We start from the raw sequence: 23,758 nt of genomic DNA, 5'->3' as shown, positions 1-23,758 counted from the left end.
GAGCTAATGGTGTCCAGTAGCCTAAGAAGCAAAGCCTATCACTTAAGTAGGTCTGCTTCTCTCTCCTCAGTCCCACGATGCAGGGAGCCTGTTTCCAGCAGTGCTCCCTGAAAATAAAAAACCTAACAAAATTATTTTTCAGAGAAACTCAGGAGAGCTCCCCTGTAGTGCACCCAGTCTCCTCTGGGCACAGGATCTAACTGAGGTCTGGAGAAGGGGCATAGAGGGAGTAGCCAGTGCACACCCATTCTAATGTTCTTTATAGTGCCCATGTCTCCTGCGGAGCCCGTCTATACTCCATGGTCCTTACGGAGTCCCCAGCATCCTCTAGGACGTAAGAAAAAGAAATGTAAAAAAAAAAAAAAAAAAGTGTCCTCCCCGACTGTGGGCGCCCAAACAGCAGAATAACTGTATTGCTGCCATCGGGCTCCATCTAGTGGCGGCCACGAAAAACAACCTTCTGAATCGGCCCATAAAGAGTGTACACCTGCATTTTCTTTTCATACACGATACTACAAGTCTCAGCATGGTAGCACTACAGCTTTAAAAATTGGGTATGCAATCCAAGCCCCGCTTTTCTTCTTTCCACATAAAATGTATTCCAGACATTTTATCTGATAGCCTGAAACCAGCAGATATCATGGCCATACACAGAGATCTCAGTGAATGGCCATATCTGTATTCCTTCCGAGAGGAGGAGACGTTTCCCGTTCCTCCCTTATGAAGGAACGGGGAAATATCTGATCTGTTGGACGGTGAACGGCCCAGGGAAGCACATACACTGCTCATTGTGGCAGATTAGCAGCTCACAAATACTGGCTCTTTTAAATCCACTGTACTGTACTGTAATTATCTGGTGGATCGGCCAGATAATTGCATAATGTATACTCAGCATAAGGGACCGTACACACAGATATGTGCTGAGCAATCTAGCACAGAACGCTTAGCACACATCTCTCCCCCGCTCAGCACACAGCACGATGTGAAGGCCATAGAGTTGATTCAATTAGACTAGCACGGCAAGCCTTTGCAACTACAGTAGCTCCGGACTCTCTAATTTTCGTTTGCGGCCCCATATGGCTGTTTAAAAAATCCACAAGAGGGTACAGGTATTGGGCAGAGAGGGGGACAAGACAAGGTGCCACTGTCCACTTTGTAGCTAACTGAATTTACCCTTTGGTGTGGATCAGGTGTATTTCGGTACATTTCCTTATATTCATTGTGGATCTGACCAGTTTGTATGAACTTAGTGTGGATCGTGCAAAATGTCTGTGTGTTACTTTATTATGGATCAAGGTGGATTTCTGTGAATTCCGTGAGAGCCTTGTGTGCAAATTTATTATGGATCTGGCTTTTATTCTCTTCCTATTTTGGGGAGGCCTGTTCCTTTAACTATATATCTGTTTTGCAGCTAGAAGCGAGGCATTTTCAGCATAAATGCCCCAGAGGTTTATTCTTCATCAGTTTGGGAAAGATATAATTGGTACCAGAGAGCTCTACATGGCAATAGGGAACTCTAAAGTGTTAGATTGCTTAACTCTTTCCAGAAATACAGAACAGTAGTGGTGTTTTCCAGAACTTTCCTCTGTAATTGCATCTTCATTTCTTTTCCATATAAATGGCAATCTCTCTAAAGGCACATTGTCAAAAAGAACCATTATCCTTCAGTTTTCCTCTGCTTTTGAAGTAGGAATACATACAACTCTGGTGGTGATGCTTATGTTGCAACACTGAAGCAGCCAAACAGACCTACTAGAACATTTCAGTGTATTTTTTCCTGCAGGCTTGTCCAATCTGTGAAATAGATTTTGCTCACTTATATTGATTAAAGTAAGAATTTACTTACCGATAATTCTATTTCTCATAGTCCGTAGTGGATGCTGGGGACTCCGTAAGGACCATGGGGAATAGCGGCTCCGCAGGAGACTGGGCACATCTAAAGAAAGCTTTAGGACTATCTGGTGTGCACTGGCTCCTCCCCCTATGACCCTCCTCCAAGCCTCAGTTAGGATACTGTGCCCGGACGAACGTACACAATAAGGAAGGATTTTGAATCCCGGGTAAGACTCATACCAGCCACACCAATCACACCGTATAACCTGTGATCTGAACCCAGTTAACAGCATGATAACAGAGGAGCCTCTGAAAGATGGCTCACAACAATAATAACCCGATTTTTGTAACAATAACTATGTACAAGTATTGCAGACAATCCGCACTTGGGATGGGCGCCCAGCATCCACTACGGACTATGAGAAATAGAATTATCGGTAAGTAAATTCTTATTTTCTCTAACGTCCTAAGTGGATGCTGGGGACTCCGTAAGGACCATGGGGATTATACCAAAGCTCCCAAACGGGCGGGAGAGTGCGGATGACTCTGCAGCACCAAATAAGAGAACTCCAGGTCCTCCTCAGCCAGGATATCAATTTTGTAGAATTTTACAAACGTATTTGCTCCTGACCAAGTAGCTGCTCGGCAAAGTTGTAAAGCAGAGACCCCTCGGGCAGCCGCCCAAGATGAGCCCACCTTCCTTGTGGAGTGGGCATTTACAGATTTTTGGCTGTGGCAGGCCTGCCACAGAATGGGCAAGCTGAATTGTACTACAAATCCAACGAGCAATAGTCTGCTTAGAAGCAGGAGCACCCAGCTTGTTGGGTGCACACAGGATAAACAGCGAGTCAGATTTCCTGACTCCAGCCGTCCTGGAAACATATTTTCAGGGCACTGACAACGTCTAGCAACTTGGAGGCCTCCAAGTCCCTAGTAGCCGCAGGCACCACCAATAGGTTGGTTCAGGTGAGACGCTGAAACCACCTTGGGGAGAAACTGAGGACGAGTCCTCAATTCCGCCCTGTCCGAATGGAAAATCAAATAAGGGCTTTTTCAGGATAAAGCCGCCAATTCTGACACGCGCCTGGCCCAGGCCAGGGCCAACAGCATGACCACTTTCCATGTGAGATATTTTAACTCCACAGATTTAAGTGGTTCAAACCAATGTGACTTTTGGAACCCAAAACTACATTGAGATCCCAAAGTGCCACTGGAGGCACAAAAGGAGGCTGTATATGCAGTACCCCTTTTACAAACGTCTGAACTTCAGGGACTGAAGCTAGTTCTTTTTGGAAGAAAATTGACAGGGCCGAAATTTGAACCTTAATGGACCCCAATTTCAGGCCCATAGACACTCCTGTTTGCAGGAAATGTAGGAATCGACCCAGTTGAATTTCCTCCGTCGGGCCTTACTGGCCTCGCACCACGCAACATATTTTCGCCAATTGCGGTGATAATGTTTTTTGCGGTTACATCCTTCCTGGCTTTGATCAGGATAGGGATGACTTCATCCGGAATGCCTTTTTTCCTTCAGGATCCGGCGTTCAACCGCCATGCCGTCAAACGCAGCCGCGGTAAGTCTTGGAACAGACAGGGTCCTTGCTGGAGCAGGTCCCTTCTTAGAGGTAGAGGCCACGGATCCTCCGTGAGCATCTCTTGAAGTTCCGGTTACCAAGTGTGAGCATCTCTTGAAGTTCCGGTTACCAAGTCCTTCTTGGCCAATCCGGAACCACGAATATAGTGCTTACTCCTCTCCATCTTATCAATCTCAGTACCTTGGGTATGAGAGGCAGAGGAGGGAACACATACCCTGACTGGTACACCCACGGTGTTACCAGAGCGTCTACAGCTTATTGCCTGAGGGTCCCTGGACCTGGCGCAATACCTGTCGAGTTTTTAATCATGTGGAAGACTTCTGGGTGAAGTCCCCACTCTCCCGGGTGGAGGTCGTGCTGAGGAAGTCTGCTTCCCAGTTGTCCACTCCCGGAATGAATACTGCTGACAGTGCTATCACATGATTTTCCGCCCAGCGAAGAATCCTTGCAGCTTCTGCCATTGCCCTCCTGCTTCTTGTGCCACCCTGTCTGTTTACGTGGGTGACTGCCGTGATGTTGTCCGACTGGATCAACACCGGCTGACCTTGAAGCAGAGGTCTTGCTAAGCTTAGAGCATTGTAAATGTCCCTTAGCTTCAGGATATTTATGTGAAGTGATGTCTCCAGGCTTGACCATAAGCCCTGGATATTCCTTCCCTGTGTGACTGCTCCCCAGCCTCGCAGGCTGGCATCCGTGGTCACCAGGACCCAGTCCTGAATGCCTAATATGCGGCCCTCTAGAAGATGAGCACTCTGCAACCACCACAGGAGGGACACCCTTGTCCTTGGTGACAGGGTTATCCGCTGATGCATCTGAAGATGCGATCCAGACCATTTGTCCAGCAGGTCCCACTGGAAAGTTTTTGCGTGGAATCTGCCGAATGGGATTGCTTCGTAGGAAGCCACCATTTTACCCAGAACCCTTGTGCATTGATGCACTGAGACTTGGCTCGGTTTTAGGAGGTTCCGGACTAGCTCGGATAACTCCCTGGCTTTCTCCTCCGGGAGAAACACCTTTTTCTGGACTGTGTCCAGGATCATCCCTAGGAACAGAAGACACGTCGTCGGAACCAGGTGCGATTTTGGAATATTGAGAATCCAATCGTGCTGCCGCAACACTACCTGAGATAGTGCTACACCGACCTCCAACTGTTCCCTGGATCTTACCCTTATCAGGGAATTGTCCAAGGAAGGGATAACTAAAATTCACTTCCTTCGAAGGAATATCATCATTTCGGCCATTACCTTGGTAAAGACCCGGGGTGCCGTGTACCATCCATACGGCAGCGTCTGAACTGATAGTGACAGTTCTGTACCATAAACCTGAGGTACCCTTGGTGAGAAAGGTAAATTTTGACATGAAGGTAAGCATCCTTGATGTCCCGAGACATCATGTAGTCCCCTTCTTCCAGGTTCGCAATCACTGCTCTGAGTGACTCAATCTTGAATTTGAACCTCTGTACGTAAGTGTTCAAAGATTTTAGATTTAGAATCGGTCTCACCGAGCCGTCCGGCTTCGGTACCACAACAGTGTGGAATAATACCCCGTTCCCTGTTGCAGGAGGGGTATCTTGATTATCACCTGCTGGGAATACAGCTTGTGAATGGCTTCCAAAACTGTCTCCCTGTCAGAAGGAGACATCGGTAAAGCCGACTTTAGGAAACGGCGAGGGGGAGACGTCTCGAATTCTAATTTGTACCCCTGAGATATCACCTGAAGGATCCAGGGGTCTACTTGCGAGTGAGCCCACTGCGCGCTGAAATTCATTGAGACGGGCCCCCCACCGTGCCTGATTCTGCTTGTAAAGCCCCAGCGTATACTGAGGGCTTGGCAGAGGCGGGAGAGGGTTTCTGTTCCTGGGAACTGGCTGATTTCTGCAGCCTTTTTCCTCTCCCTCTGTCACGGGGCAGAAATGAGGAACCTTTTGCCCGCTTGTCCACGAAAAGACTGCGCCTGATAATACGGCGTCTTCTCATGTTGAGAGGCGACCTGGGGTACAAACGTGGAATTCCCAGCTGTTGCCGTGGCCACCAGGTCTGAAAGACCGACCCCAAATAACTCCTCCCTTAATAAAGCAATACTTCCAAATGCCGTTTGGAATACGCATCACCTGACCACTGACGTGTCCATAACTCTCTACTGGTAGAAATGGACAACGCGCTTAGACTTGATGCCAGTCGGCAAATATTCCGCTGTGCATCACGCATATATAAAAATGCATCTTTTAAATGCTCTATAGGCAAAAATATACTGTCCCTATCTAGGGTATCAATATTTTCAGTCAGGGAATCCGACCACGCCAACCCAGCACTGCACATCCAGGCTGAGGCGATTGCTGGTCGCAGTATAACACCAGTATGTGTGTAAATACATTTTAGGATACCCTCCTGCTTTCTATCAGCAGGATCCTTAAGGGCGGCCATCTCAGGCGAAGGTAGAGCCCTTACAAGCGTGTGAGCGCTTTATCCCCCCTAGGGGGTGTTTCCCAACGCACCCTAACCTCTGGCGGGAAAGGATATAATGCCAATAACATTTTAGAAATTATCTGTTGTTATCGGGGGAAACCCACGCATCATCACACACCTCATTTAATTTCTCAGATTCAGGAAAACTACAGGTAGTTTTTCCTCACCGAACATAATACCCCTTTTTTTGGTGGTACTCGTATTATCAGAAATGTGTAAAACATTTTTCATTGCCTCAATCATGTAACGTGTGGCCCTACTGGAAGTCACATTCGTCTCTTCACCGTCGACACTGGAGTCAGTATCCGTGTCGGCGTCTATATCTGCCATCTGAGGTAACGGGCGCTTTAGAGCCCCTGACGGCCTATGAGACGTCTGGACAGGCACAAGCTGAGTAGCCGGCTGTCTCATGTCAACCACTGTCTTTTATACAGAGCTGACACTGTCACGTAATTCCTTCCAACAGTTCATCCACTCAGGTGTCGACCCCCTAGGGGGTGACATCACTATTACAGGCAATCTGCTCCGTCTCCACATCATTTTTCTCCTCATACATGTCGACACAAAAGTACCGACATACAGCACACACACAGGGAATGCTCTGATAGAGGACAGGACCCCACTAGCCCTTTGGGGAGACAGAGGGAGAGTTTGCCAGCACACACCAGAGCGCTATATATATATATATACAGGGATAACCTTATATGTGTTTTTCCCCTTATAGCTGCTGTATAGTTAATACTGCGCCCAATTAGTGCCCCCCTCTCTTTTTTTAACCCTTTCTGTAGTGTAGTGACTGCAGGGGAGAGCCAGGGAGCTTCCCTCCAACGGAGCTGTGAGGGAAAATGGCGCCAGTGTGCTGAGGAGATAGGCTCCGCCCCTTTTTCGCTGACTTTTCTCCTGCTTTTTTATGGATTCTGGCAGGGGTTAAATGCATCCATATAGCCCAGGAGCTATATGTGATGCATTTTTTTGCCATCCAAGGTGTTTTTATTGCGTCTCAGGGCGCCCCCCCCCCAGCGCCCTGCACCCTCAGTGACCGGAGTGTGAAGTGTGCTGAGAGCAATGGCGCACAGCTGCAGTGCTGTGCACTACCTTGTTGAAGACAGGACGTCTTCTGCCGCCGATTTTCCGGACCTCTTCTGCCTTCTGGCTCTGTAAGGGGGCCGGCGGCGCGGCTCTGGGACCCATCCAAGCTGGGCCTGTGATCGTCCCTCTGGATTTAGGGGTCTATTTACTAAGCCAGGCATTCCCAACCACAGTCCTCAGCCACACTAACAGTGCAGGTTTTAGTGATATCCAGGCTTCAGCACAGGTGACTTAATTAGTAGCTCAGTCATTTTGATTTAACCATCTGTGCTGCAGCCTGGATATCACTAAAACATGCACTGCTGGTGCACCTTGAGGACCGTGGTAGGGAATGCCTGTACTAAAGGTGCATACACATGGAGAGATTTTGACTATGAGAGATTTTGACTGAGCGATTTCCCTTGAACTGGCAGTAGGAGATTTTGACTAACTTTTCCAGCGATTTTGGCTAACTCATTCAAGCAAGGGGATGCTTTTTCTTTTCCAGCGACCTAGCCAAAATTGACTTGCCTGCACAGTCTATTTTTAGCAGCGATAGCGACCTGGCGGGGACGCGCATCACTATCGCTGGCTGTGTACACATGGAGAGATATGCACTAACTTTCTGAGCGATTTTGACTATATAGTCAAAATCGCTCAGTTATATAGCTCCGTGTGTATGCACCTTAAGCCATGGATGGAGATAAAGTCGCTGGAGATAAAGTACCAGCCAATCAGCTCCTGTCATTTTTCAAACACAGCCTGTGACATGGCAGTTAGGAGCCGACTGGCTGGTACTTTATCTCCAGCGACTGTATCTCCATCCAAGGCTTAGTAAACAGACCCCTTAGTCGCTTACTTAGAATTGTAGTTGGTTTGAAGTCATATTTAAGTATTTTCTTTTGCTTCATTTTAGTCAACATGTAGTCAGTGGATCTCAGTTTTCATCTTAGTCGAATTTTAGCCAATGTTTAGTCAGAACTTTTTCAAACAGTTTAAGGATACTGTAATGGATTTTGCTAAAGAACATTTCTCTAAAATTCCCTTGAGAAGTTTATATACCTTTAACTATGTGTTTAATAATCTAGGATCAGTAGGCTGAGAATGTGTTACATACGGAGTCTAATAACCCTTTCACACCACATTGCTGGGTCACACCCCGGGATTTTGTTTGTGGCGGCGCTTGGAGATGAGATCATATACAAGCGCTGGCTGTTCCACTGCTGTGAACGGGTCCCAGGTCGCATCAACCAGCCTGGCCCGTTCACACGGCACCGCGACCCAGGCTGAACTTGTGTTCCACCCTGATAGATACCAGAGTTGAAATGCCGGGTCACTGGACCTGGGTTATTTCACGCTGCACAATAACCCGGTTTGCTGCACACACATTCACGTGAAATAACCCGGTGTATTTTGCTGGCAATGTGAAAGGAGTATTACCGTAGTACTCCCATATATCATACACAAGCAAATGCCTTAAGTTTGTTAGAACAAGCAAGTACAATACACAATCCTATTTCCTTCACAGCATGTCATATTTATTTTCTGCAAATATCTAGAACACATAATTGTTCTTTACAAATGTAAAACCCTACTTCCAGTGTTCATTTTGACAAGGATTTTAAATTTAGTCTCAGGCGCTTTTTTTGCTTTGTTTTAATTAAGGTTTAGACAGTGAATTTCAGTTTTCATTTTAGTCCTGCAATAAACTGTAGTCAATGAATACTTTCAGTCAAGTTTTTCGTCGACAAAATTAACATGGACTGTAAATATCAAACTGGAACCAGTTTAGTAGAGAGATGCAAGAGAACCTCCAGAGATAAGGGTATTTTAGCTGGCTAGCAGTGCATAAACCTCAACAAATATGCCAATGCATAATTATGTGTACAGCAGGCAGACTACTGTGCAGTGCAGAAAGGGCAATAATAACTTCTGCTCAATGGTAAAGCGTAATAATATGCACCCCATTATCTGAACTGGAGCAGTGTCTTCTATGTCAACACAATCATTTCTTAATCATGCCACAAAAAAAAAAAATATATATATATATATATATATATTTATTTTTATTTATTTTTTAAATTAGAGGCCTTCTCAGTCAGCATACCTGACCCCAATAATGTCCGCAAGATATTCTGCAGTGATGCCAGAGACCAATTTTCTCAGTCATTCTGCACAAGTCCTACACACTATTGTGGGACTGTATACTGGAGCTTCCATGTTTGTGTCTACAACCTCTATCTGTTAAGAATAGCAAGTGAAACAGGAGAGTCTCCTGAGAAAAAAAATGGATCCCAAATCAAATTCACATTTTATAAGGGGGGACTCAGTCAGATGCCAACTTACTACCAGGATAACTGAACCCTCCCTGGAATGACAGTTGCTCACATGTCTATGAATAAGTACCAATACACACACAAAACAAACATTTACAATTAGTAATAAAAAGAAACTCGTGTTGTGCTTCTTCATGCAGTGTGATCAACACAATAAGTTTATGGCAGTGATCAAGTACTGTATGTCCATTGTATCATCTCTTGCAGTGTATAATGGTCCCCATTCACGTATAACAGTAATGGCCCTGTAGTATACAGTATAATATGCATGACAATCTATGGGCACATATGGGATATAGTATGTGTGTGCGATATATATAATAAATATATATATATATATATATATATATACACACACATACATATATACATATATATATATATATATATATATATATATATATATATATATATACACACACATATACATATATACACACACACACACGTGAGCCACTGTAGCTGATCCTCTCTGTATACAGCAGGCACTAGATATGTACTGCATGCATGATAAGCAGGCCTCTCCTAAGCCCCCCCGGTAACCGACTGCAGGAGAACGGGCCTAGCTAGGCCTGCAGCCACCTCCCCGCCTTTTCGTAGCCCCCCTATATGTTTCTCGGCTCTCATCCTCCCGTTGTACTCCCCGGAACGCGCTGTGCGGGGCGGAGCTGCTGGCAGAGCCCCGGAGCCCGAGCTCCGTGTTGCGGCTGCGCCAGCAGCAGGGCTGATAGCTGGAGATTGCGCGGTAGGGCACTCACCTCAGAGCGGCTGCGCTACAGCGAGCCTGCGCCGTGACACTCAGGCAGAGACCTCTCTGAGCTGCTGCAATGGCTGCGGGAGCCGACACGCTGCACACGGCCACAGCTGGAGCGGCGTCACTGTCGTCATGACGTCGGCAGGGCACACTGCTGGAACACGTAACGTCGCGTTCGGGCGGCCATGAGAAGAAGGTCTGACTGTTACTTACCTGCTGCTGTCACCGACTTTCTACAGTTTACGGGTTTTTTCTACACGCATGTTTACTTCAGTTGTGTGAGGAATCAGAATCATTGGTTTTATAGGGAGAAACACATTTGGGGAAGGGGGGACTTTTATAAACTTTACAGTTGTGATGGTTTTATAAAGGGCATGCTGTCACAACAAGGCTGTATCACTCGAAATGAAGTGGAAAACTGGACTCATGAGTTATATGTACATATTTTAATATGCATATCTCCCAACTCGAACCCTATTAAGGTGCATACACACTGGGCATTATTGCCCAGCGTGTATGCACAGCGTTGATCGATGACATCGCTGGGCTGAAAATCGCTCAGTGCATACACACTGAGCTATTTTCCCCTCTGCCTACCGATGTCAGCGGGGGTGAACGGCTTTCCTTAGCCGTCCACCCCGCTGTTCATCTGCTGGTAATACCAGCAGACAAACGGCGGCTGCCGGCGATGAAGTGGGAGGGCGCATCAGCGCTCATTGCCGGGGTATACACACTTGGCAGTTTTGAGCTGAAAGCAGCTCAACACACCAAAAGTGAGCTGCTTTCAGCTCAGAATCGCCCAGTGTGTATGGGCCTTAAATTTGATTGCCATCATCTGTGGTGAAACACCTTTCTTATCCATTAACCTGTTCAAAACAGGTGGCGGCAATCACACATTAAGAGGAATGTCCAGTAGCAGAGCATTGTGTCCCTCAAGGAGAGCAGAGAGGGTCATGTTGGGAGGTATGAAATATGTAGCTGTGGTCAGGACCGGGGCAGTGCAGTAAGCAAGGTAAGCACTGCAGGAGGGTGCCAGCCTGGAGGTATGCCTTCCCCACTCCCCGCTTTAACAGCAGAGTCAGCCAGCTGTCCACTGTTGCTGCGCTGCCACTTCTGTCCTGCTCTGGGTGAGATATACCAATGGATTGCGGTACATCCCGCCACATTGAATTCATACTAATCGCATATGTACTAACATATGCGATTAGTATTGCAAAGGACAGCTCTTCTGATAAGAGATGTCCTTTGCGATGCAGCTGCTGGATTTCCAGGTCTATGACCCGGGAGTCCATCTATTCATGTGCAGACCAGGGGTAGCCGCTGGGGATTCTGGGAGGGTCTCATGATGGAACCCTCTACACATTGCATTGCAGAAGAAGCCCCATATGCTTCTACAGGGTAACGCCAGAAATAGCAGACTTTACGCTGCGCGGCGGACGGAGGTAAGTACATATGAAAATGCAGTAATTTTAATTTTAGTACATCCCGCCCTGTATGAGAGGCAGGCTGAGGCAGCGCAGCAACATCATGGATCCCCCTGGTTCCTTCCTGTGATCTATGCTCACTGTTCACCGGCCTCTTCTGCTCTGTCCCAGCCTCCTTTACTCAACTTAGCTTTCTTATTTACCACTTTATATCATACACTTTTAGGATTAGGGAGACTATAGAATTTTTTTTCTATATTTTCATTCATAATATATACTATATGCTAATCACCATTCATTGAATCTTGTCAACCACACAGGCTAAGAGTGCAAACATTACATGCTCTAGGTCACTAGGTCAGCGGTTGTCACAGACGGGCAGCTCGCCGCCACAATCCAGGTAGCTCGACCCTTGGGGTGCTGCAGCCCAACCTCAGGAGTAGTCTGCAATTGACTCCCCTGAGTCCCCTGCCTGCTGTAGCACTCCTCCGCCTCGGAGGAGACAGATGCTAGCGGTCATACTTGACCTCTAGCGTCTGAGAGGGATCACAGCGTTACCCGGAAGTCCCGGGAGCATTCAGTGGCAGGAGAAGATGCGGGGTCATTCCATGTCAATTCACCCAGGCATGACACCCACCGACTCAGATTTTCATGATACTTTGTACACTTGATACTACCACATAGCTACTAACCCATGTCAAATTTTTCTCTTCTAGGTCTCACAGTTTTTGAAATATAGGGGGTCAAAGTTTTGAAAAATTACCCGGAAATGCCACTCCTGAGGCTCCATTTTTTTGTGAGGTGTATTTGAAAAAAAATTCACATCTCAGTGCGTAATCCACGTATCACTTTGAAACTTTGTCGATCAATATATGGAGGTTCCAGAAAGAAAAAGTTTTAACAATTTTGCCTGGCTCCAAGAGTTCGTTATACATTCCTTTACTTCATACTTAATAATTTTTTTTGGTGCAAAAAAAAAAAAAAATGGGTACAATTAACATTGTCAACCTAAGGCAGATGAGTTATCGTGTCCCTTTTTGTTTAAATTGAACCTTAAAGTATATTTCTCTATTGTCCTAGTGGATGCTGGGGTTCCTGAAAGGACCATGGGGAATAGCGGCTCCGCAGGAGACAGGGCACAAAAAGTAAAGCTTTAGGATCAGGTGGTGTGCACTGGCTCCTCCCCCTATGACCCTCCTCCAAGCCTCAGTTAGATTTCTCTATCGTCCTAGTGGATGCTGGGGTTCCTGAAAGGACCATGGGGAATAGCGGCTCCGCAGGAGACAGGGCACAAAAAGTAAAGCTTTTCCAGATCAGGTGGTGTGCACTGGCTCCTCCCCCTATGACCCTCCTCCAGACTCCAGTTAGATTTTTGTGCCCGGCCGAGAAGGGTGCAATCTAGGTGGCTCTCCTAAAGAGCTGCTTAGAAAAAATTTAGCTTAGGTTTTTTATTTTACAGTGAGTCCTGCTGGCAACAGGATCACTGCAACGAGGGACTGAGGGGAGAAGAAGTGAACTCACCTGCGTGCAGGATGGATTGGCTTCTTGGCTACTGGACATCAGCTCCAGAGGGACGATCACAGGTACAGCCTGGATGGTCACCGGAGCCGCGCCGCCGGCCCCCTTGCAGATGCTGAAGTCAGAAGAGGTCCAGAATCGGCGGCTGAAGACTCCTGCAGTCTTCTAAAGGTAGCGCACAGCACTGCAGCTGTGCGCCATTTTCCTCTCAGCACACTTCACACGCAGTCACTGAGGGTGCAGGGCGCTGGGGGGGGGCGCCCTGGGAGGCAAATGTAACCTATATAAAGGCTAAAAATACCTCACATATAGCCCCCAGAGGCTATATGGAGATATTTAACCCCTGCCTGGATTCACTAAATAGCGGGAGACGAGCCCGCCAAAAAAAGGGGCGGGGCCTATCTCCTCAGCACACGGCGCCATTTCCTCTCACAGCTCCGCTGGTCAGGACGGCTCCCAGGTCTCTCCCCTGCACTGCACTACAGAAACAGGGTAAAACAGAGAGGGGGGGCAAATTTATGGCGATATTTTGATATATATAAAGCAGCTATAAGGGAGCACTTATTATAAGGCTAATCCTGTTATATATAGCGCTTTTGGTGTGTGCTGGCAAACTCTCCCTCTGTCTCCCCAAAGGGCTAGTGGGTCCTGTCTTCGTTAGGAGCATTCCCTGTGTGTCTGCTGTGTGTCGGTACGTGTGTGTCGACATGTATGAGGACGATATTGGTGTGGAGGCGGAGCAATTGCCAAATATGAGGATGTCACCCCCTAGGGAGTCGACACCAGAATGGATGCCTTTATTTATGGAACTACGGGATAGTGTCAACACGCTAAAGCAGTCGTTTGACGACATGAGACGGCCGGACAATCAATTAGTGCCTGTCCAGGCGACTCAAACACCGTCAGGGGCTGTGAAACGCCCTTTGCCTCAGTCGGTCGACACAGACCCAGACACAGGCACTGACTCCAGTGGTGACGGTGACGAATCAACCGTATTTTCCAGTAGGGCCACACGTTATATGATTTTGGCAATGAAGGAGGCGTTACATTTAGCTGATACTACAGGTACCACTAAACAGGGTATTATGTGGGGTGTGAAAAAACTACCTATAGTTTTTCCTGAATCAGAAGAATTAAATGACGTGTGTAATGAAGCGTGGGTTGCCCCTGATAAAAAGCTGATGATTTCAAAGAAATTATTGACATTATACCCTTTCCCGCCAGAGGTTAGGGAGCGCTGGGAAACACCTCCTAGGGTGGACAAGGCGCTAACACGCTTATCTAAACAAGTGGCGTTACCCTCTCCTGAGACGGCCGCACTTAAAGATCCATCAGATAGGAGGATGGAAAATATCCAAAAAAGTATATACACACATGCAGGTGTTATACTACGACCAGCTATAGCGACTGCCTGGATGTGCAGTGCTGGGGTAGTTTGGTCAGAGTCCCTGATTGAAAATATTGATACCCTGGACAGGGACAATATTTTACTGTCGTTAGAACAAATAAAGGATGCATTTCTTTATATGCGTGATGCACAGAGGGATATCTGCACACTGGCATCACGGGTAAGTGCTATGTCCATTTCGGCCAGAAGAGCTTTATGGACGCGACAGTGGACAGGCGATGCGGATTCAAAACGGCATATGGAAGTTTTGCCGTATAAAGGGGAGGAGTTATTTGGAGTCGGTCTATCAGATTTGGTGGCCACGGCTACAGCCGGGAAATCCACCTTTCTACCTCAAGTCACTCCCCAACAGAAAAAGGCACCGACTTTTCAACCGCAGCCCTTTCGTTCCTTTAAAAATAAGAGAGCAAAGGGCTATTCATATCTGCCACGAGGCAGAGGTCGAGGGAAGAGACAGCAACAGGCAGCTCCTTCCCAGGAACAGAAGCCCTCCCCGGCTTCTACAAAAGCCTCAGCATGACGCTGGGGCTTCTCAAGCGGACTCGGGGACGGTGGGCGGTCGTCTCAAAAATTACAGCGCGCAGTGGGCTCACTCGCAGGTAGATCCCTGGATCCTGCAGATAATATCTCAGGGATACAGGTTGGAATTAGAGACAGATCCACCTCGCCGTTTCCTGAAGTCTGCTTTACCAACGTCCCCCTCCGAAAGGGAGACGGTTTTGGAAGCCATTCACAAGCTGTACTCTCAGCAGGTGATAGTCAAGGTACCTCTTCTACAACAAGGGAAGGGGTATTATTCCACTCTATTTGTGGTACCGAAGCCGGATGGCTCGGTAAGGCCTATTCTAAATCTGAAGTCCTTGAACCTGTACATAAAGAAGTTCAAGATGGAGTCACTCAGAGCAGTGATAGCGAACCTGGAAGAAGGGGACTTTATGGTATCCTTGGACATCAAGGATGCGTATCTCCACGTTCCAATTTACCCCTCACACCAGGGGTACCTCAGGTTCGTTGTACAAAACTGTCACTATCAGTTTCAGACGCTGCCGTTCGGATTGTCCACGGCACCTCGGGTCTTTACAAAGGTAATGGCCGAGATGATGATTCTTCTTCGAAGAAAAGGCATATTAATTATCCCATACTTGGACGATCTCCTAATAAGGGCAAGGTCCAGAGAACAGCTAGAGATGGGATTAGCACTGTCTCAAGAAGTGCTAAAACAGCACGGGTGGATTCTGAATATTCCAAAATCACAGTTAATGCCGACAACTCGTCTGCTGTTCCTAGGGATGATTCTGGACACGGTTCAGAAAAAGGTTTTTCTCCCGGAGGAAAAAGCCAAGGAGTTATCCGAGCTTGTCAGGAACCTCCTAAAACCAGGAAAGGTGTCTGTACATCAATGCACAAGAGTCCTGGGAAAAATGGTGGCTTCTTACGAAGCAATTCCATTCGGCAGATTCCACGCAAGAATTTTCCAAAGGGATCTGTTGGACAAATGGTCAGGGTCGCATCTTCAGATGCACCTGCGGATAACCCTGTCTCCAAGGACAAGGGTGTCTCTTCTGTGGTGGTTGCAGAGTGCTCATCTATTGGAGGGCCGCAGATTCGGCATACAGGATTGGATCCTGGTGACCACGGACGCCAGCCTGAGAGGCTGGGGAGCAGTCACACAAGGAAGAAACTTCCAGGGAGTATGGACGAGCCTGGAAACGTCTCTTCACATAAACATTCTGGAACTAAGAGCAATATACAATGCTCTAAGCCAGGCAGAACCTCTGCTTCAGGGAAAACCGGTGTTGATCCAGTCGGACAACATCACGGCAGTCGCCCATGTGAACAGACAGGGCGGCACAAGAAGCAGGAGTGCAATGGCAGAAGCTGCAAGGATTCTTCGCTGGGCAGAGAATCATGTGATAGCACTGTCAGCAGTGTTCATCCCGGGAGTGGACAACTGGGAAGCAGACTTCCTCAGCAGACACGATCTTCACCCGGGAGAGTGGGGACTTCATCCAGAAGTCTTCCACATGCTGGTAACCCGTTGGGAAAGACCAATGGTGGACATGATGGCGTCTCGCCTCAACAAAAAACTGGACAGGTATTGCGCCAGGTCAAGAGATCCGCAGGCAATAGCTGTGGACGCGCTGGTAACGCCTTGGGTGTACCAGTCGGTGTATGTGTTTCCTCCTCTGCCTCTCATACCAAAAGTATTGAGAATTATACGGCAAAGAGGCGTAAGAACGATACTAGTGGTTCCGGATTGGCCAAGAAGGACTTGGTACCCGGAACTTCAAGAGATGATCACGGAAGATCCGTGGCCTCTACCTCTAAGGAGGGACTTGCTTCAGCAGGGTCCCTGTCTGTTTCAAGACTTACCGCGGCTGCGTTTGACAGCATGGCGGTTGAACGCCGGATTCTAAAGGAAAAAGGCATGCCGGAAGAAGTCATTCCTACTTTGATTAAAGCAAGGAAGGAAGTAACCGTGCAACATTATCACCGAATTTGGCGAAAATATGTTGCGTGGTGCGAAGATCGGAGTGCTCCGACGGAGGAATTTCAACTGGGTCGATTCCTACATTTCCTGCAATCAGGATTGTCTATGGGTCTCAAATTGGGATCTATTAAGGTTCAAATTTCGGCCCTGTCGATTTTCTTTCAAAAAGAATTGGCTTCAGTCCCTGAAGTCCAGACCTTTGTTAAGGGAGTGCTGCATATACAGCCTCCTGTGGTGCCTCCAGTGGCACCGTGGGATCTCAATGTGGTTTTGGACTTTCTAAAATCTCATTGGTTTGAACCACTAAAAAAGGTGGATTTGAAATATCTCACATGGAAAGTGACCATGCTTCTAGCCCTGGCTTCGGCCAGGAGAGTGTCAGAACTGGCAGCTTTATCTTACAAAAGCCCATATCTGATTTTCCATTCGGACAGGGCAGAACTGCGGACTCGTCCGCATTTTCTCCCTAAGGTGGTGTCAGCATTTCATCTGAACCAGCCTATTGTAGTGCCTGCGGCTACAAGTGACTTGGAGGACTCCAAGTTACTGGACGTTGTCAGAGCATTAAAAATATATATTGCAAGGACAGCTGGAGTCAGAAAATCTGACTCGTTGTTTATATTGTATGCACCCAACAAGATGGGTGCTCCTGCGTCTAAGCAGACGATTGCTCGTTGGATCTGTAGCACAATCCAACTTGCACATTCTGTGGCAGGCCTGCCACAGCCTAAATCTGTAAAGGCCCACTCCACAAGGAAGGTGGGCTCATCTTGGGCGGCTGCCCGAGGGGTCTCGGCATTACAACTTTGCCGAGCAGCTACGTGGTCAGGGGAGAACACGTTTGTAAAATTTTACAAATTTGATACTCTGGCTAAGGAGGACCTGGAGTTCTCTCATTCGGTGCTGCAGAGTCATCCGCACTCTCCCGCCCGTTTGGGAGCTTTGGTATAATCCCCATGGTCCTTTCAGGAACCCCAGCATTTACTAGGACGATAGAGAAAATAAGATTTTACTTACCGATAAATCTATTTCTCGGAGTCCGTAGTGGATGCTGGGCGCCCATCCCAAGTGCGGATTATCTGCAATAATTGTACATAGTTATTGTTAACTAATTCGGGTTATTGTTGAAGGAAGCCATCTTTCAGAGGCTCCGCTGTTATCATACTGTTAACTGGGTTTAGATCACAAGTTGTACGGTGTGATTGGTGTGGCTGGTATGAGTCTTACCCGGGATTCAAAATCCTCCCTTATTGTGTACGCTCGTCCGGGCACAGTACCTAACTGGAGTCTGGAGGAGGGTCATAGGGGGAGGAGCCAGTGCACACCACCTGATCTGGAAAAGCTTTACTTTTTGTGCCCTGTCTCCTGCGGAGCCGCTATTCCCCATGGTCCTTTCAGGAACCCCAGCATCCACTACGGACTCCGAGAAATAGATTTATCGGTAAGTAAAATCTTATTTTTTGTGCCCGGCCGAGAAGGGTGCAATCTAGGTGGCTCTCCTAAAGAGCTGCTTAGAAAAGTTTAGCTTAGGTTTTTTATTTTACAGTGAGTCCTGCTGGCAACAGGATCACTGCAACGAGGGACTTAGGGGAGAAGAAGTGAACTCACCTGCGTGCAGGATGGATTGGCTTCTTGGCTACTGGACATTAGCTCCAGAGGGACGATCACAGGTACAGCCTGGATGGTCACCGGAGCCTCGCCGCCGGCCCCCTTGCAGATGCTGAAACGAGAAGAGGTCCAGAATCGGCGGCAGAAGACTCCTCAGTCTTCTTAAGGTAGCGCACAGCACTGCAGCTGTGCGCCATTTTCCTCTCAGCACACTTCACACGGCAGTCACTGAGGGTGCAGGGCGCTGGGAGGGGGGCGCCCTGGGAGGCAAATGAAAACCTTTTTTGGCTAAAAATACCTCACATATAGCCTCCGGGGGCTATATGGAGATATTTAACCCCTGCCAGAATCCGTTAAGAGCGGGAGACGAGGCCGCCGAAAAAGGGGCGGGGCCTATCTCCTCAGCACACAGCGCCATTTTCCCTCACAGAAAGGCTGGAGGGAAGGCTCCCAGGCTCTCCCCTGCACTGCACTACAGAAACAGGGTTAAAACAGAGAGGGGGGGCACTAATTTGGCGTTAGAAATATATAAAAAAGATGCTATAAGGGAAAACACTTATATAAGGTTGTCCCTATATAATTATAGCGTTTTTTGGTGTGTGCTGGCAAACTCTCCCTCTGTCTCTCCAAAGGGCTAGTTGGTCCTGTCCTCTATCAGAGCATTCCCTGTGTGTGTGCTGTGTGTCGGTACGTGTGTGTCGACATGTATGAGGACGATGTTGGTGAGGAGGCGGAGCAATTGCCTGTAATGGTGATGTCACTCTCTAGGGAGTCGACACCGGAATGGATGGCTTATTTAGGGAATTACGTGATAATGTCAACACGCGCCAAGGTCGGTTGACGACATGAGACGGCCGACAAACAATTAGTACCGGTCCAGACGTCTCAAAAACACCGTCAGGGGTTTTTAAAACGCCCGTTTACTTTAGTCGGTCGACACAGACACAGACAGGGACACTGAATCCAGTGTCGACGGTGAATAAACAAACGTATTCCTTATTAGGGCCACACGTTAAGGGCAATGAAGGAGGTGTTACATATTTCTGATACTACAAGTACCACAAAAGAGGGTATTATGTGGGATGTGAAAAAACTACCGTAGTTTTTCCTGAATCAGATAAATTAAATGAAGTGTGTGATGATGCGTGGGTTCCCCCCGATAGAAAATATGGGCGGTATACCCTTTCCCGCCAGAAGTTAGGGCGCGTTGGGAAACACCCCTTAGGGTGGATAAGGCGCTCACACGCTTATCAGAACAAGTGGCGGTACCGTCTATAGATAGGGCCGTCCTCAAGGAGCCAGCTGACAGGAGGCTGGAAAAATATCATAAAAAGTATATACACACATACTGGTGTTATACTGCGACCAGCGATCGCCTCAGCCTGGATGTGCAGAGCTGGGGTGGCTTGGTCGGATTCCCTGACTAAAAATATTGATACCCTTGACAGGGACAGTATTTTATTGACTATAGAGCATTTAAAGGATGTATTTCTATATATGCGAGATGCACAGAGGGATATTTGCACTCTGGCATCAAGAGTAAGTGCGATGTCCATATCTGCCAGAAGATGTTTATGGACACGACAGTGGTCAGGTGATGCAGATTCCAAACGGCACAAAGGTGTATTGCCGTATAAAGGAAGAGGAGTTATTTGGGGTCGGTCCATCGGACCTGGTGGCCACGGCAACTGCTGGAAAATCCACCGTTTTTACCCTAAGTCACATCTCTGCAGAAAAAGACACCGTCTTTTCAGCTTCAGTCCTTTCGTCCCTATAAGAGTCATATCTGCCCAGGGATAGAGGAAAGGGAAGAAGACTGCAGCAGGCAGCCCATTCCCAGGAACAGAAGCGTTCCACCGCTTCTGACAAGCTCTCAGCATGACGCTGAGACCGTACAGGACCCCTGGATCCTACAAGTAGTATCCCAGGGGTACAGTTTGGAATGTCGAGACGTTTCCCCTGCGCAGGCTCCTGAAGTCTGCTTTACCAAGGTCTCCCTCCGACAAGGAGGCAGTATGGGAAAAAATTCACGAGCTGTATTCCCAGCAGGTGATAATTAAATTACCCCTCCTACAACAAGAAAAGGGGGTATTATTCCACACTATATTGTGGTACTGAAGCCAGAAGGCTAGGTGAGACCTATTCTAAATCTAAAAAAATTTGAACACTTACAAAGGTTCAAATCAAGATGGAGTCACTCAGAGCAGTGATAACGAACCGGGAAGAAGGGGACTATCTGGTGTCCCGAGACATCAGGGATGCTTACCTCCATGTCCAAAAATTTGCCCTTATCACTAAGGGTACCTCAGGTTCGTGGTACAGAACTGTCACTATCAGTTTCAGACGCTGCCGTTTGGATTGTCTACGGCACCCCGGGTCTTTACCAAGGTAATGGCCGAAATGATGGTTCTTCTTCGAAGAAAAGGCGTCTTAATTATCCCTTACTTGGACGATCTCCTGATAAGGGCAAAGTCCAGGGAACAGTTGGAGGTCGGAGTAGCACTATCTCGGATACTGTTACAACAGCAGGAGTGGATTCTAAATATTCCAAAATCGCAGCTGATCCCGACAACAAGTCTCCTGTGCTTAGGGATGATTCTGGACACAGTCCAGAAAAAGGTGTTTCTCCCGGAAGAGAAAGCCAGGGAGTTATCCGAGCTAGTCAGGAACCTCCTAAAATCAGTGCATCATTGCACAAGGGCCATGGTAAAAAAAAAAAAAAAAAAAAATGGTGACTTCCTTCGAAGCAATTCCAGTCGGCAGATTTCATGCAAGAACTTTTCAGTGGGATCTGCTGGACAAATGGTCCGGATCGCATCTTCAGATGCATCAGCGGATAACCCTATATCCAAGGACAAGGGTGTCTCTCCTGTGGTGGTTACAGAGTGCTCATCTTCTAGAGGGCCGCAGATTCGGCATTCAGTTTTGGATGTTGGTGACCACGGAGGCCAGCCCGAGAGGCTGGGGAGCAGTCACACAAGGAAAAAATTTCCAGGGAGTGTGATCAAGTCTGGAGATTTTTCTCCACATAAATATAGCTAAGGGTAAATTTATAATGCTCTAAGCTTAGCAAGACCTCTGCTTCAAGGTCAGCCGGTATTGATCCAGTGGGATAAAACATCACGGCAGTTGCCCACGTAAATAGACAGGGCGGCACAAGAAGCAGGAGGGCAGTGGCAAAAACTGCAAGGACTTTTCGCTGGGCGGAAAATCATGTGATAACACTGTCAGCAGTGTTTCATTCCGGGAATGGAAACTGGGAAGCAGACTTCCTCAGTAGGCACGACCTCCACCCGGCAGAGTGGGAACTTCATGGGGAAGTTTTCCACATAATTGTAAACCGTTGGGAATTACCAAAGGTGGACATGATGGCGTCCCGTCTGAACAAAAAACGGGACAGGTATTGCGCCAGGTTAAGAGACCCTCAGGCAATAGCTGTGGACGTTCTGGTAACACCGTGGGTGTACCAGTCGGTGTATGTGTTCCATCCTCTGCTTTTCATACCTACGGTACTGAGAATTATAAGACGTAGAGGAGTAAGAACTATACTCATGGCTCCGGATTGGCCAAGAAGGACTTGGTACCCGGAACTTCAAGAGATGCTCACAGAGGACTTATGGCCTCTGCCGCTAAGAAGGGACTTGTTTCAGCAAGTACCATGTCTGTTCCAAGACTTACCGCAGCTGCGTTTGACGGCATGGCGGTGGAACGCCGGATCCTAAGGGAAAAGGCATTCAGGAAGAGGTCATTCCTACCCTGGTCAAAGCCAGAAAGGAGGTGACCGCACAACTTTATCACCACATGTGGCGAAAATATGTTGCGTGGTGTGAGGCCAGGAAGGCCCCACGAAGAAATTTCAACTCGGTCGATTCCTGCATTTCTTGCAAACAGGAGTGTCTATGGGCCTCAAATTGGGGTCCATTAAGGTTCAAATTTCGGCCCTGTCGATTTTACTTCCAGAAAGAATTGGCTTCAGTTCCTGAAGTCCAGAAGTTTGTCAAGGGAGTATTGCATATACAACCCCCTTTTGTGCCTCCAGTGGCACTGTGGGATCTCAACGTAGTTCTGGGATTCCTCAAAACACATTGGTTTAAAACCAGTCAAATCTGTGGATTTGAAGCATCTCACATGAAAAGTGAACATGCTCTTGGACCTGGCCTGGACCAGGCGAGTGTCAAATTGGTGGTTTTTTTCTCAAAAAAGCCCATATCTGTTTGTCCATTCGGACAGGGCAGAGCTGCGGACTCGTCCCCAGTTCTCTCCCTAAGGTGGTGTCAGTGTTTCACCTGAACCAGCTTATTGTGGTGTCTTGCGCCTACTAGGGACTTGGAGGACTCCAAGTTGCTAGATGATGTCAGGGCCCTGAAAATATAGGTTCCAGGACGGCTGGAGTCAGGAAAACTGACTTGCTGTTATCCTGTATGCACCCAACAAAGTGGGTGCTCTTGCTTTTAAGCAGACTTTTGCTAGTTGGATGTGTAATACAATTCAGCTTGCACATTCTGTGGCAGGCCTGCCACAGCCAAAATATGTAAATGCCCATTCCACAAGGAAGGGGGGCTCATCTTGGGCGGCTGCCCGAGGGGTCTCGGCTTTACAACTTTGCCGAGCGGCTATTTAGTCAGGGGCAAACACGTTTGTAAAATCCTACAAATTTGATACCCTGGCTAAGGAGGACCTGGAGTTCTCTCATTCGGTGCTGCAGAGTCATCCGCACTCTCCCGCCCGTTTGGGAGCTTTGGTATAATCCCCATGGTCCTTTCAGGAACCCCAGCATCCACTAGGACGATAGAGAAAATAAGAATTTACTTACCGATAATTCTATTTCTCGGAGTCCGTAGTGGATGCTGGGCGCCCATCCCAAGTGCGGATTATCTGCATTACTTGTACATAGTTACAAAAATCGGGTTATTATTGTTGTGAGCCATCTTTTCAGAGGCTCCGCTGTTATCATACTGTTAACTGGGTTCAGATCACAGGTTGTACAGTGTGATTGGTGTGGCTGGTATGAGTCTTACCCGGGATTCATAAATCCTTCCTTATTGTGTACGCTCGTCCGGGCACAGTACCTAACTGAGGCTTGGAGGAGGGTCATAGGGGGAGGAGCCAGTGCACACCACCTGATCCTAAAGCTTTACTTTTTGTGCCCTGTCTCCTGCGGAGCCGCTATTCCCCATGGTCCTTTCAGGAACCCCAGCATCCACTACGGACTCCGAGAAATAGAATTATCGGTAAGTAAATTCTTATTTTTAAAAGGC

The 23,758-nt window shown here is 47.7% G+C and overlaps 1 protein-coding gene and 1 long non-coding RNA gene across 7 annotated transcripts in view; one reads left to right on the top strand and one right to left on the bottom strand.

Moving 5' to 3' along the window:
• Positions 1–10,158, bottom strand: part of NRF1 (nuclear respiratory factor 1) — a 242,709-nt gene extending 232,551 nt beyond the window's left edge. For 3 of the 5 annotated variants that reach the window (XM_063926730.1, XM_063926729.1, XM_063926733.1), the window contains exon 1: positions 10,056–10,158. The gene's annotated coding sequence lies outside the window, so the exon portion shown is untranslated. The remainder of the gene's footprint in view (positions 1–10,055) is intronic. The other 2 variants (XM_063926732.1, XM_063926731.1) reach the window with 1 other exon arrangement.
• A 2-nt stretch (positions 10,159–10,160) lies between these two features.
• LOC134932370 (uncharacterized) overlaps positions 10,161–23,758 on the top strand; it is a 61,685-nt gene continuing 48,087 nt past the window's right edge. The window contains exon 1 of one of the 2 annotated variants that reach the window (XR_010179334.1): positions 10,161–10,247. This is a non-coding gene — a long non-coding RNA (uncharacterized LOC134932370). Of the gene's footprint in view, positions 10,248–10,931; positions 11,064–23,758 lie in introns of those variants that run through there. The other variant, XR_010179333.1, reaches the window with a different exon arrangement.

Source organism: Pseudophryne corroboree, chromosome 6 (assembly GCF_028390025.1).
Source record: "Pseudophryne corroboree isolate aPseCor3 chromosome 6, aPseCor3.hap2, whole genome shotgun sequence".
NCBI classification, from domain to species: Eukaryota; Metazoa; Chordata; class Amphibia; order Anura; family Myobatrachidae; genus Pseudophryne; species Pseudophryne corroboree.
Note: the sequence above shows the minus strand (reverse complement) of the source record. Positions and strands in the feature narration are given on the sequence as shown.